We start from the raw sequence: 10,132 nt of genomic DNA on the forward strand, positions 1-10,132 counted from the left end.
TCAAACATCATCGACAATCGAAGTCGTCTGCTAAGGAGAATTATGATGTCGCTGGTATTTCCTCAAAAATTGTATAATTGCCTGTACGAATATTGTGACATAAATACCAGTTTTAGTCAGAAAAATAAGTCGTAGTCTTAGGAAGAATATGTCTCCAACCAAAGTTCGGAATCAGGATACGGGGGAGCTCAACACAATATTAACCATCCGTTAAAAATAAATAATGGAGGTACGGTAGCTCGTGTCAGAAATAATAATATAGTGCGTAGTTATAGGTTAAACCAGGGAATAGTTCTACTATTTTCTGGTTGCACGTATAATAATATTAGGTTACAGTAAATCATTTTAAATTAATTTATTAATAAAGCTACGTCTACCTAAACTAGCTAAAGAAAGTTACCGAATATTGTGTATTGAGTATCCGATTAGGTTAAACATACGCGTAAATTATTATATTTATTGGTAGGCCCTATAATAGTAAACCATTTAATATTTATTTCTAGTATGCCTACTCTAATCTAGTTCTTTTCAACTTAATGACGGCATCGACGAGACAATTTCGAGGAGCACCGAATATCTCTAAGTTTACGACGAGTCTTACCGCGTCCGAAAGTCCGCATTTTAATTGGTAAAGAGTCTAATAGTAGTATATAGAAAGCAAGTTTGATAGTATGAAAAGTGAAATTGTTTTTATTCATCATTATTATAATGTCTTATCAGTTATTAAACATCGTCGGTGACCATTATAAAAGTTATTTGGCATGGCAGTAAAGCGTGGTTCCCACTAGCGTCGCAACGTAACGCAATCTACGAAACGTTAGCAAATGCCCTTCTAATAATAGATCTTTCTAAGTTCCGATCCTGTCAATTAAAAAAAGTTGAAAGTTAATTTACGGTTGTTCTTTATGAGAAATTAAAAATAGTCACATGATCATGGAGGTCGTAGAGGTCATTATCACAAACTGACGCAGAAGCACTATTATATCAACGAACAATTTAGTATTGTAAAACTACGCATTTTTTGATCTGTCTGTAATTGTAGCTTCTTATCTTGTTTTAGATTCTCGATACTGTATAAGCAATTCACACTGTTATGAATGGCTTAACGTTACATTCTTAGAAGCTCGCTATATTTAGTTTTAATAAAGATTTTGTTAATGATATTGTTTTCTCTTTGTTTTTATCTTCTTGTTCTTTTATAATATTACCATCAACTGGAAGTATTTGGCCATCTTCTTGACCGTGAAAATTAAACTTTATCACTGTTCACTTGACTGTCCTTACCACGGTAAAATTATCACAGGTGCGATTTAATAAATGCCAATTTACGCAAACAAGCGGGGCGTAAGCGGAAAACCTCGTAGCTTGTCCTACGTGAATCTGTATCTATCCTGGGCGGTAACAGCCCGTACGTTCTGCGTTGTGTAAATGATGATAAGGAATAACATAGATTCTATATTTTTATTACCGTTACCGCTATCTGACAGGGTCTATTTCCAACTTAAACACTAAGGGACGAGTACAATCGAAAGATACATTACTAATGATGCTATATGCACTTAAAATCATTTCAAATGGTAATATTATGCTTGTTTCACAATACAGACGCAACGCAAGGACGATTTGTCCAATCACAAGCGATGGATTATTCGAACAGTGGCTTGTCATTGGTCAACTCGCTTGCTTTGCGCGTACGTCCTTGCGTTAAAGGATGGAAGGTTCAATTATTTTTTTATATAATTTTCCATTTTAACAAATGGCGCCGTCTTCTGAGAAGCTTGGTTCCCACTAGAACGTAACGCAAGGACGTAAACGCAACGCAAGCGTTTTAACCAATGAAAAGCGAAGTTATAGACAGTTAGCAATCACAAGCGAATAAGCCATCGCTTGTGATTGGTCAATTCACTTGCGTTGCGTTACGTCCTTGTGTTGCGTCGCTAGTGGGAGCCACGCTTAAATGTAGTTTTAAAGATTACAAAACATGTAGTTAAAAGTATACTCACTCATTTTAATGTGTATCATTTTTATTTATCAATCCGAATAACATTTGCTATGTAATTGTTACGTGGTCAATGTCCAGTTTAACATTCGATATGTAGTTGTTACGTGGTCAATGTCCAGTTTAACATTCGCTATGTAGTTGTTACGTGGTCAATGTCCAGTTTAACATTCGCTATGTAGTTGTTACGTGGTCAATGTCCAGTTTAACATTCGCTATGTAGTTGTTACGTGGTCAACGTCCAGTTAATCATTACTCCACAGCAGTGTGAATTCAATTGAATAATTTGGACAGAGAAGAAACAAATTAAAAGAGTTTTCAAGTGTGGTGCCAGTTGGTACATTATGAATAGAAAGGATGGGACCATCAATGACAAACTACTTCTGAATTTGGTGTCAAGTGTTTGCACAAATGAAAAAAACTATAGGGGTATATGTACCTACGTCACAATGGATAATGATGTTGTTCTAATATCTTTGATTATATATTACTAAAATTAAGTATACATCTTAAGTTTCAGTGTGGCGCTTATTGCCATTGCTTCATATAGGCCTAATTGCGTCATTTAATTGATATCGACGTTTGTTATTCATTCAGGTATATATCTACAGTTATCCATCCCAGAGTGGTTTACAAAATGTAGTTTAAAACTAGATAATCAAACTCATCAACTATTCCGACCATGGATGGGTACCATACCGTACAGTAGTATGTAGTATAGTAACTATATGAGCGAACAAACGACTATTAATAGTTTGCGTCCGCTTTTGTAACTGGTTTAAGCGTGGTTCCCACTAGCGACGCAACACAAGGACGTAACGCAACGCAAGTGAATTGATCAATCACAAGCGATGGCTTATTCGCTTGTGAAAATTATTTTCAAATAATTTGATGTCTCTTAAAAGGTTATGTCGGATCACTAACAACCTAATTTGTGTGATTTAATTTCGCTACTATAAGTCCTTAACAATAAATCCGCCATAAAGGTATAAGCTAACAATAGTTATTTAAGTATTCTTTTTTGACAAGGATCACACGTCTTGTCGGTTATAAGCACCCATTCATGTTCTTAGACACGCCCCTTATATATTTCGTTTTTCATTCTGACGCATGACATGATTTTCATTTCCTAATATGAAATGATTACTACTTGAGAACATAAAAAGAGAGATTAACTAGAATTTAATTCGTCACTTTGACGAATTATAGGTGATCATTGTTATCAATTTAATGAAATTAACATTTTTTAAACATGCATGTACGTTAACATACGATCGTAAAAAGTTGATGTACGCCATCCTATGACATGATGCATACACTTATATCGCTGAGTTGTGCCTATTATATGCCATATACAATATGTACAGTATATACTGTATATCTATATACAGTGTAGCATAGGTGAAATTACGGGACCCACATCATGTTCAAATTTTTTGGTATGATGGAATTATCAAAATAAACTCGAAGATGACAATTTCGAAAGATAATGAATTGAGCAAATAAATATAAGGATTGGAAGATAATTTGACACGTAGAAGCGCAATGCGCGCTCTTTGAAATTTGTATAACTTTGACTAAAGAAATTTAAAAACAACGTTTTAACTTCAACTGGCCATATGATAACATCAAAACATCCGATAGGCTTAATTTTTATATGAATTCATATCTACATTTAATCAGCTTTCATAATAAATTATAATCTTCAAGGTCACCTTTAATTCTAAAGAGCTATAACATATTCAAATGTATGGTGTAGCTGAAATTACACGACCTTGGTTATTAAAGTTTTTACACATGATGACGTCATCAAAATAAAAATGGTGACAACTCTTGAAAAAGATAATTAATTGAGCAAGCACATATTAAAATTTCGGCGAAAATCGGGCTCAAATAACGGAGATGCGCTCTATTGAATGTGATAACCCACACAAAAAGATAAAAATTACTAATTTTTAAATTGAAGTGGCCATTTGATGACGTCATACCATTTTGTACGTCTAATGTGTACATGAATATGTATCTACAACCCAATGGCTTCCCGAATAAGTTAAAAAAATTGGGGGTCATCTTCCATTCTGAAGAGTTATATTCATTTTAAAAAGGCCTTATTTTTCACCATTTTCAGCACTTTGATGCAATTAATTTGCGCATTTTGTTATTTTTAACCTGCTCGTATAGCGTTATTTTCAGTCGGAACTTACTCAAATTTGGTGAATGTACTAAGGATGGTGAGTAGAACGCGATTTGTATAAAAAATTGCAATTTTTACGCTTTGTAAGTATCGCGCGCGCAAAATATTTTTTTTGCGCAGTAATTTTTTGAAACACGCAAATGGCCTAATTCATGCTCTAAATTGATTAAAACGTAATTTTGAGCTTTTTAAATTTTTACTGCGCGATTCCACACGCATGACCCTACGTGCGCGCGCATTTTTACTTGCTAATATTTTTACCCTTGACCTGAAGTTTACGTGTAGTGAATTTCATAAATATGTGATAATAAATTATGGATATATGATTGATAATGTGATTTCACAAAATGGCGTATACGTGACGCCACGGATGAGTGATCACGCTGAAAAGCTTATTATGGCTAAGTTAAAATATTTGAAAGACATTGTGAAATTTTTGAGATCATTGCTATTCAACTTTTTGAGATATTTGACGAACAAAAAGTGTACAGAAAGAAGAATAACTAGATTTGAACTCGTCACTTTGACGAGTTCGGGTTATCCGCGCAAAGGCAACATGCACATACTTTAAACTATATGAACTTCGACAAATATTATGCCATCCTATGACATGAATTAAACGTGTTTACAGTGCTGAATTGTACCTATTATGTAGCATACAGCATGTTATAGAATACACTGTTATATGTTATATACAGTGTAGTATAGAGGAAATTACAAGACCATCTTTTAAATCCAATTATTAACACGATGATGTCATCAAATTGACATATAAAGATAACTATTTTAGAAGATAATTATCTAAATAATTACATTAATACAAATTTGAAGAATTTTGGGCACGTAAAAGTGACATGCGCTCTCGTTTAAACGCAATGAACTTTTACGCAAAGGATGAAAATACGACTTTTTTTATTCAACTGGCCATATGATGACGTCACAACATCTGGTTGGCAAAATATTTACATGAATTCGTATCTACAATTCAATGACTTCCAGAAAACGTTTAAATCATGATTATCACTTTTTATTCTGACGAGATATAACAGATTAAAATTTACTGTAAAGATGAAAATAAGTGACCCACGTTGTTTACATTTTTAGACATGATGAGGTCATAAAAATTTAAATATTTTAACTCCTACGAAAGATAGTTGATTGACGTAGACAATATTGAAATCTCGGGGGAAATGGAATACGCATAAGCGAGATGCGCTCTGTTGAATGTGATGAGCAATAACGAAAGAGACAAAAATCCTATATTTTATATTCGAGTGGCCATACGATGACGTCACAATATCCGGTTAGCCATATTAATGCATGATTTGATATCTGCAACTCATCTACTACCAGAATATGTAATTATAAAAAAGTTCACCACGTAGTTTAGAATCTATGACTGTTTAAAAAAAGGCATAATTTTGACAAATTTTTGAACTTTTTCATCAAAATTGCGTGCAAATTGTTTAATTCTACGTCCTCGTATGACGTGATTTTAGGTCGGAATTGATAGAAAATTGGTAAATTTACTAGAAAAGGCTGAAAAAACAAAAATCAAGCAAAAAAAAGATTTTTTTTCGCTACGTGCGCACGCGCGCATAAAAAAATTGCGCACGCGTGGGAATTTTTGAAATGCTCAAAATGACATGAAACGCGTAGAAAGTTGATTAGAAGTTGATTATTCGCATTTTGAAATTTTGAACGCGCGTGCACGCGTAACTTTATGTAAAACATGCCATTTTTAATCCACAGAAAGTTTGCGCATGATATAACTTAAATTTTCACAAAGTTTCAATACAAAATGACTTTTGGTTTTTAATCTATGATCAATCATTGAAATTCATAAAATCGCGCGTAACTTACGCTGCGCAACTCAAAATTCATAAAGAAAAGTTTCTTGCACATCTACAGCTAGAGGGCAATCTTTTGACAAAGTTACACAATTTTATGTTAACCCGAATTAGAGATATGCCACCAACAAAATTCGGGGAAAGAAAGAAGAATAACATAGAAAAAACTAGATTTGAACTCGTCACTACGGACGAGTTAGGTTATCCGCAGCGCAAAAGCCACGTGCACGTCGTACGTTAGAATATTGCGCGCAGATAAACGATGATGCCATTGAAACAATTTCAGTTTTCTCTCTATTTTGCGTCACGTCTAAGTATATACGGTATACAATATATTATACTCTATACGTACTACATACAGTGCAGAATAGGTGAAAATAAGTGACCAAAGTTATTGACGCCTTTGAACATGATGACGTCATCACAATTGAAAAAAATGGTGAATCATGCGAAAGATAATTAATTGACCTAGACAAAATAAAAAAAATGAGTGAAATGGAATACGGATAAGTGGAGATGCGCTCTATTAAATTTGACGAACTATGACGAAAGAGAAAAAAATCCTATATTTTATATATGGGTGGCCATACGATGACGTCAAAATGTCCGGTTAGCCATATCAATGCATGTTTCGAGAAATATAACTCATTTACTTCCAGAATATGTAATTTTAAAAAAGTTCACCACGTAGTTTAGAGTTTATGACTGTTTAAAAAAAGATCTAATTTTGACGATTTTTTGAAGTTTTTCATCAAAAACACGCGCAAATTATCCAATTATACGTGCTCGTGTGACGTGATTTTAAGTCGAAATTGATTGAAAATTGATAAATTTACTAGGAAAGGGTGAAAAAACAAAAATCAAGCAAAAAAACGATGTTTTTGCGTTACGTGCGCACGCGCGCGTAAGAAAAGTGCGCACGCGTGGGAATTTTTGAAATGCTCAAAATTACATGAAACGCGTAGAAAGTTGATTAGAAATTGATTTTTCGCATTTTGATATTTTAAACGCGCGTGCGCGCGTAACTTTCATTAAAACATGCCATTTTCTCTCCATAGAAAGTTAGCGCATGATATGACTTAAATTTTCACCAAGTTTCAATACAAAATGACATATAGTTTTTATTCTATGATCAATCATTGAAATTCATAAAATTGCGCGTAACTTACGCTGCGCAACTCGAAATTCAAAAAAAAAAGTTTCTTGCACATCTACAGCTACAGGGTTATTTTTTGACAAAGTTATACATTCATATGTTGGCCAGAATTAGAAATACGCTGCCAACAAAAAATGGGAGAGAAGTGTGTAAAGAAAGAAATAAATACTAGATTTGAACTCGTCACTACGGACGAGTTAGGTTATCCGCAGCGCAAAAGCCACGTGCACGTCATACGTTAGAATATTGAGCGCAAAAAAAAAAACGATTATGGCATTGAAAAATGTTAGTGCGCTCTCTATTTTGCGTCGCGTCTAAGTATATACGGTATAACACTATATACTGTATACGTACTACATACAGTGCAGAATAGGTGAAAATAAGTGACCAAAGTTATTGACGCATTTGAACATGATGACGTCATCACAATTTTTAAAATCGTGGATCATGCGAAAGATAATTGATTGATCTAGACAATATAAAAAAATTGAGTGAAATGGAATAAGGATAAGTAGAGATGCGCTCTATTAAATTGACGAGCTATGACGAAAGAGAAAAAAATCCTATATTTTATATTCGGGTGGCCATACGATGACGTCACAATGTCCGGTTAGCCATATCAATGCATGATTCGAGAAAAACAACTCATCTACTTCCAGAATATGTAATTTTAAAAAAGTTCACCACGTAGTTTAGAATTTATGACTGTTTAAAAAAAGGTCTAATTTTGACGATTTTTTGAAGTTTTTCATCAAAAACACGCGCAAATTATCCAATTCTACGTGCTCGTGTGACGTGATTTTAAGTCTAAATTGATTGAAAATTTATAAATTTACTAGAAAAGGCTGAAAAAACAAAAATCAAGCAAAAAAAAGATGTTTTTGCGCTATGTGCGCACGCGCGCGTAAAAAATTTGCGCACGCGTGGGAATTTTTGAAATGCTCAAAATGACATGAAATGCATAGAAAGTTGAGTAGAAATTGATTTTTCGCATTTTGAAATTTTAAACGCGCGTGCGCGCGTAACTTTTTGCAAAACATGCCATTTTTAATCCATAGAAAGTTTGCGCATGATATGACTTAAATTTTCACCAAGTTTCAATACAAAATGACTTTTGGTTTTTAATCTATGATCAATCATTGAAATTCATAAAATCGCGCGTAACTTACGCTGCGCAACTCCGAAATCGTCCAAAAGCTTGGCTGCACATCTACAGCTATAGGTCAATCTTATGACAAAGTTATACAATCTTATGTTGGCCAGAATTAGAGATATGCGACCAACAAAATTCGTGGAAAGAAAGAAGAACATAGAAAAAAAAAAAAAAAAAAAAAAAGATCCTGACAATAACAAGGGGTTATCCGCCAAGTGCGGATAACCAACTAGATTTGAACTCGTCACTACGGACGAGTTAGGTTATCCGCAGCGCAAAAGCTACATGCGCGTCATACGTTAGAATATTGCGCGCAGAAAAACGATTATGCCATTGAAAAAATGTTAGCGCGCTCTCTATTTTGTGTCACGTCAAAGTGTATACGGTATACACTATATACTGTATACGTACTACGTACAGTTCAGAATAGGTGAAAATAAGTGACCAAAGTTATTGACGCTTTTGCACATGATGACGTCATAACAATTGTTAAAATGGTGAATCATGCGAAAGATAATTGATTGACCTAGACAATATAAAGAAATGGAGGGCAATGGAATACGGATAAGTGGAGATGCGCTCTATTAAATGTGATGAGCTATGACAAAAGAGAAAAGAATCCTATATTTTATATTCCAGTGGCCATACGATGACGTCATAATGTCCGGTTAGCCATATGGATGCATGATTTGATATCTACAACTCATCTACTTCCAGAATCTGAAATTTTAAAAATGTTCACCACGGAGTTTAGAATCTATGACTTTTAAAATAAAGGCATAATTTTCACGAATTTTTGAACTTTTTCATCAAAAACACGCGCAAATTTTTCAATTCTACGTGCTCGTATGACGTGATTTTAAGTCCAAATTGTTTGAAAGTTGGTAAATTTACTAGAAAAGGCTGGAAAAACAAAAATCAAAAAAAAAAAAGATGTTTTTGCGCTACGTGCGCACGCGCGCGTAAAAAAATTGCGCATGCCTGGGAATTTTTTAAATGCTCAAAATGACATGAAACGCGTAGAAAGTTGATTAGAAGTTGATTTTTTGCATTTTGAAATTTTAAACGCGCGTGCGCGCGTAACTTCCTGTGAAACATGCCATTTTTAATCCATAGAAAGTTTGCGCTTGATATGACTTAAATGTTCACTAAGTTTCAATACAAAATGACTTTCGGTTTTTAATCTATGATCAATCATTTAAATTCATAAAACCGCGCGTAACTTACGCTGCGCAACTCAAAATTCATAAAAAAAAGTTTCTTGCACATCTACAGCTACAGGGCAATCCTTTGACAAAGTTATACAATCATATGTTTGCCAGAGTTAGAGATACGCTGCGAACAAAATTCGTGGAAAGAAAGAAGAACATAGAAAAAAAAAAAAAAAAAAAAAAAAAAGAAAAAAAAAAAGATCCTGACAATAACAAGGGGTTATCCGCCAAGTGCGGATAACCAACTAGATTTGAACTCGTCACTACGGACGAGTTAGGTTATCCGCGGCGCAAAAGCCACGTGCACGTCATACGTTAGAATATTGCGCGCAAAAAAAAAACGATTAATGACATTGAAAAAATGTTAGTGCGCTCTCTATTTTGTGTCACGTCTGAGTATATACAGTATGTACTATATACTGTATATGTACTACGTACAGTTCAGAATAGGTGAAAATAAGGGACCAAAGTTATTGACGCTTTTGAACAAGATGACGTCATAAAAATTTTAAAAATGGTGAATCATGCGAAAGATAATTGATTGACCTAGACAATATAAAAAATAGAGG

This window comes from Antedon mediterranea, chromosome 1, assembly GCF_964355755.1.
Source record: "Antedon mediterranea chromosome 1, ecAntMedi1.1, whole genome shotgun sequence".
Taxonomy (NCBI): Eukaryota; Metazoa; Echinodermata; class Crinoidea; order Comatulida; family Antedonidae; genus Antedon; species Antedon mediterranea.